This window comes from Acipenser ruthenus, chromosome 4 (assembly GCF_902713425.1).
Source record: "Acipenser ruthenus chromosome 4, fAciRut3.2 maternal haplotype, whole genome shotgun sequence".
In the NCBI taxonomy this organism is placed as follows: Eukaryota; Metazoa; Chordata; class Actinopteri; order Acipenseriformes; family Acipenseridae; genus Acipenser; species Acipenser ruthenus.
The window spans coordinates 44,206,348-44,212,788 of record NC_081192.1 but is presented as its reverse complement, the minus strand read 5'-3'; positions in this window follow the sequence as shown (position 1 = coordinate 44,212,788).

The window sequence follows — 6,441 nt, the reverse complement described above, 5'->3', positions numbered from 1 at the left end:
CTTTAACCACTGGACCACACAGCCTCCCTTATTTGCTATCAAAGTCATCCTCCATTTATGCTGTACTTGTATGACTGCTTCTGTTAAACTACTGGGTTCAACAGCGTTCGTGTTGTGCATTGTGTGAACTGTAGAACTGTAGAGAAAACAATACTCAGACACCATAGTAAACTCAAAACTCTTTGACTTCAACTTAATCCGAAGGTCATTGTTTTTAGAATGCCTTATATATTAAATATAATATACTTTTATATTCTTTTTTTTTCTTACTCTGACAGGTTTTGAGTTCACACCTCGTTACTGCAGAATGGATGAGCGCGGAAACTCTTACTGAGTTACAGTCTTTGCAAATGATGACGTCTTGAATTATGATATGATTTTTGCTGTTTTTGTATCAAAATCCGTTTTGGGCCTGGATAAAAACACATGGTTGACATAGAGGGGTCCCCCTGTCTGAGCTTTGAAATAAGTGGCCCAAAACGATTTAACTCCCGAAATACCCCACTTACTTACTCAATTTGTATTACATTTGCGGGATGCGAATAAGAAGCTGGAATGCGAATAAGAAACTGGCCGAGTAATTTAGCGTCAAACATTGGACCCTGTTTATCAACAAGTAAGAGCAAAGGGATTCCTATGCATTTTATTGGTTACACTTTGAAGTGCTGCTGCTTGTGGGGTACGGCTTGCTCACTAAAATCTTTAGTGTTTTTTGTGGATACAATAACCTATCTATGGATACCTCGATATTAAGTGAGCAAGGCGTCTAAGGCAGTGGTGTAGCCAGGATTTTGTTTTCGGGGTTGGATGGAGATTTTTTTTTGATGGTTAATAAAGCCTGGGACACACTGCCCTCTGCGATTAATAGAGACACGATTTTTCAGTCAGGCAGTGTGTTGTGCTTTGCAATGCGATTTTACAGGATCGGCCACTCTTTCAATCGGCTCACAAAGTTTTAACATGTTTTATATTTTGCGATGCAGTTCCCTCGCAATGGGCAGTGTGTCACACCCTCTAGTGATGGTTCGAGATTTTTCCACGTGGCTGATATTTTTTATTGTCCCATGTAGTTGAATAATTCATTTTGGAGGGGGGGGGGAGGGAGGTAAAAAACCCCTAAAACCACCCCCTAGCTTCGCCACTGGTCTAATGGGGTACATGGGGAATCCAAAGAGGTGCCCCCATGCGTTCTGTATTGGTTATAATGGGCTATGTTTTGGGGTGCTGCTGCTCATGGCATATGGCTTGCTCATTAACATCTTTAGTGTTTTTGCAAAGAGGGGGTGATAACCTATCTACGGATACCTCGATATTTAGTGAGCAAAGCATCTAAGGGGGCAAAACAAGCAGGTATTATATGGGGTACCGCTATGATGTCATTGCAGGTGTCTCAGTCAGATGTCTTGTAGCCCGCTGTGGTTGCTGCTGAAGTAGACAGGTGGTACTTCAAATGTTCCAGCAGAAGAAATGCCACAGAATGCAATCGTAACACTGGTGCACTGTAATGCCACAATCTATCCAAATATAATTACATTCACAATTATTTAGCTTAATCTCATTAAATCAGTATTGTGTGAAATATGCCCTTTGAAACAGAATTGCCCCGTAAATTTAGCCAATCCAGTCATATACAAATTATAACACACCATGCTGTGGAAGCACAATGACCCCAGTAGATGGCAGCACTGACTACTTTTTTTAGCAGTTGTGTCTGCACAGAAAAGGCCTAATCGCCATTTCCTCTTAGTAGGCAGGCCCTGTCTCTGTTAACCAGAGATAGGTAGGTGGAACCCAGCCTGACATGACCTGAATATGCCCAGCTTGACATTACTCCAATGAAATGTAAAACGTTTTCCTTAAATTTGTTTTGTACACAGATTGATTTTAGTATCAGCTACATTTATGTTCCCTGAAAAACATTACCAGTTTAACAACAAAAAAAAAAAAAACCTCAGACACCAAGGAAGTTGATAATTAGGGAGTTAAATTGATTGTGGGAGCTTCATGGAGCAGTCCTGTGACTGGGTGTGAACAGGAGAGAAGGAATCCGAGCTGCAAATCTACCTCCTGACCAGGAAGGGTGCTAATAAGGTTGGTGGTACGCTTCACAGTGGTGGGCCGACTCGTTGGTAGGAAGGAACCAGAAGTCGGCCATCTTGGGAAAAGGCAGTAGCTGTAAGACTGCTAGGCAACTCTATTGTGATCAGCTGTGTTAAATGTGCCGATTGGACAGTGTGTGGCTCCGCACTGATCACAGGGAGGAGTTTAGCAGTACAAAAGGGACACAGCGACGTAAGTACGGCCCCTTACGCTGAAACTGCCGGAGCGCTGTGCTTTTTGTTATTGTTTTTGTTGTTGACAGACAGAGAGGGAGGCTAACAAGCCAGCACACACACCTGGAGCATCTGCACTGTCATACCACCGCAAGCTGGACCTGTACCTGGACACCTTCCCTTGCACACCCCTTCAATCCGTGCACTTATGGATCACAGTATTCTTGTTTATTTTTGTTTGGGACTGCAAGCCCACTGTTTACATCCCCAATACCACTGATGGTAGAGGGGACAGCCTTTTAAAATAAACAGGACTGTTTTATTATTGTACTGCCTTTTGTGGACATTGACTTTTACCTGCACCACCGCTCACATCCTGACACTGGGTCATACCATCTGAGACGAAACCACCGCTCACATCCTGACACTGGGTCATACCATCGGAGACGAAACCACCGCTCACATCCTGACACTGGGTCATACCATCTAAGACGAAACCACCACTCACATACTGACACTGGGTCATACCATCTAAGACGAAACCACCACTCACATCCTGACACTGGGTCATACCATCTGAGACGAAGTTAAAGACAAAGTTATTTTCTTTTTTGAGACAAGGTGCTTATTAAAGGAAAAGCAAGGCGACCCTGTACAGATTCACCAAACCATCAGCCATGCTGCACTGGGCATCGATTGATTAAAGAACATGTTACTGAAATCTATTTGTCAATGGCATTTGATGGTAATTTTTGATTTCATAATGGTACAGATCATTTTTTTATTTTTGAACCAGCTTCATTGCATTAAATATATATTTTCAACTTGTGTAAGGAAACTAAATTACTTATGTATTTTTGTTTCTCTTTGTGAAGAAGTGCACACAACAAGGAGCTAAGCGCAATTTGACAAGTTTACTTTTATTAATCTCAATAATCAAAAGTTACACACATATTGCTTAAAGATAACACAGTGGGTTTAATAGGACAGAAAGACAATGGTCTGGTTTCAATTCAAATCACCCTGGCTGAAGTGCTGTTTACATTCCCATTGACTCCACCTCAAAGACAAACATTCAGAAATCTACCCAGAAACAGGCTACTGAAGATCTCACAGAAACAGCAAATCCTTGTCTAATTAACCAGATTCCTTCCATGTTCATTTATACCAATCTTAAGGGAGAGAAGTAACAAATACAAATAACTGCTCTGGGATATGAATCACCGGGGTTTCAATCATTTCATATTGCTAGGATTCAAGTACTTATTTCATCCAACAGTTCAACAATAAATATTGAGAAGCACACTGTTGTTGAACAATTTATTTTCAAAACATAGTAAGTGGATCTTGAGTAAACATACCAATGTTTATCATTTTGTTTTGTATTCTTACGCGAAAGTATTTCTGCTCAGTAAAGTGATATGCACTGTTAAACAAAGGACTGCCAATGTGTAACAAGGCTCATTCCTGTTGCTCTGAAGTGCCTTCTTGTCGAAGCAACAAAGCCACTGGGAAACCTCTCAAGGATGGTTTTAGCATAATATATTAATAAGTGTTATGTTCTGGGGAAATATGGGGTTGTTCATTTGTCCATACATTTGAACATCTGTATGTCACATGTACTTTTTTTCATATATCTGGAATAAGGCTTTTTAAATTGTGATGAAACTTGAGTGTAACATTACTGAGTATAAGCCTGTACACGCGTCCATCTGCATGTATCCTGAGAACACAAGAAGTTATTCTACATACTGCACATCAGTCATTTTAATATCACTTATCCAAATCTAACCATTGCCATGTCTTATTCTATACTACTATGTACATACACTTGATATATGCAATGAGCACCCATTTTTTCATCATACTGTATCTTTAATTTTGAATTTACAGTCATGATAGGGATGCATGTTACTGATGTACTTGTTTTAGGTTAGAAATACTACAGCTTCTTTACAAATGTAACTGCAGAACATCAAATATGTGGTGCTTTGCTTATTAAACCTAAAACCAGGTTAAAATATTAGACTTTATGGAATAAACTGTACATCATACACACTGGGAATGGCCACATAATCTACTGTTTTTAATAAACTTTTATGCAACCCAAAGGTTTTTTTTTTTGTTTCATGATAATTTGATTAAATCTAGTGAGTAGAACAAAGCACTCGTTTCACTCAGCTGTGTGAACTTGTTTGACCATTAATGGGCTTGGCTACTTTGATTAATTGACTCTAGGTAAAATATTAAACAAATAAATATAACATAATCATGCCTAATAAATTACAACATAAAGTACAAATCTTTGTTGGAAAATAATCCACAAAATTGGTTACAAAAATTGCCTGACTAAGGGCTGGCTTTGTCATTAGCTCATCTACATTAACAGGACCTATGTGTGAATTCTGAAAACAAATTTTCGTGAAGAGGACTGCAGTCCTAAATCTGAGTAGGATAGAGGTGAATTGCCTGCTTGTGAATGCGGTGGTGTGATAGATTATTTCAGGATGACTCTCAGAGAGTGCTCCTCCCCAATGAATGGTTAAGTACTGTGCATATGAATATTGAAAGGCTCCTGCAAGTGACAAACACTACATGTTTCACACATTATATATATACAGTGGTTTGCAGAAGTATTCACCCCCCCTGCAAAGTTTTCATATTTTGTTGGCACCTGAGCGCTTTCAAATTAGACTTTACATGTAGAATCTACACAAACTACTCCACATTGATAAAATAAAAAAATGCATATAGAATATAAATAAGATTTACAGAGAGAAACAGATTAATCTCAGTTGCAGAAGTATTCAACCCCTTTGCTACTGCAGCCCTAAATCAGGTCAGGTGCAAATGATTTGTTTGAAAGGTCACAAAATTAGTGAAATGGTTTCAGCCTGTGTGTATTCAAAGTGGTTTAACTTGTAGATAATTTCCCTCAGGTATATAAAGACTTTCAAGCTGCAATTCACATAGTGATCCAACAAAGCAACCATGAAGACCAAGGAGCTTTCGAAACAAGTCAGGGATAAAGTGATAGAGAGGCACAGAGCAGGAGAAGGGTACAAGAACATTTCAAAAGGTGATGATTATCCCTCTCAGCACAGTGAAGTGCATCATTAAGAAGTGGAAGATGCATCATACCACCCAGACACTACCCAGATTAGGTCGCCCTCCCAAACGGAGCAGCCTGGGCAAGCAGGAACCTGGTTCGGAATGTCACTCTGAAGCCAACAATGACCTTGAGAGATCTGCAAAGTTCTGTGTCTGAGATGGGAGTCACTGTTCACACATCAACAATAAGCCGGTCCCTACACAAAGCTGGCCTGTATGGATGGGTGGCAAGAAAGAAGCCATTACTCAAAATGCCTCATCTTAAAGCACGTATGGAGTTTGTGAAAAAGCATTTAGATGATACTGCAGACATGTGGAAAAAGATTTTGTGGTCAGACGAGACAAAAATGTAACTTTTCGGTCTAAATTTCAAGCGTTACATCTGGAGCAAGCCCAACATTGCACAGTCAACACCATCCCAACTGTCAAGCATGGTGGTGGGACTGGGAAGCTTGTCAGGATAGAGGGGAGAATGGATGGTGCAAAGTACAGGTGAATCCTTGAGGAAAAAAGGTGCTTCTACCAAGTACTGACTTAAGGGGCTGAATACTTATTCAACCAGTAAATTTCATTTTGTACATTTTCGTTGCAAGTTTTGCTGACATTTAACCTCCTCCATATAACAGTGTTCAGTTTAACCACTACAGCTTTGAATAAAAAAAGTTTGGAAAAGTTTTTGTTTGAAAAACTGTACATACATTATTTGTAATTCCAACAAAATGTCAAAACTTTGCAGGGGGGTGAATACTTCTGCAAACCACTGTGTGTGTGTGTATATATATATATATATATACAGCTGAGCTATATCATATTTAACAGATAATATATTTTTCTGTGGACTCCCGTATTTTGCAACATTAAAGAGTAAGTAGCAGGGTTCAAAAAAACTGTTTAAATAACATACCTGTACTATTTTTGGGTGCACATGTTTGTGGGTGTCTGGTGATGTGAGTGATTGGGAAAGTGTGGAATGTGGCCAGGTGGAAATTGAATGATTGGTTGCCAATTCCCCCTGGGCACGCCCTATAAAAGAACAAAGGAACGAATGTTTGGTGTG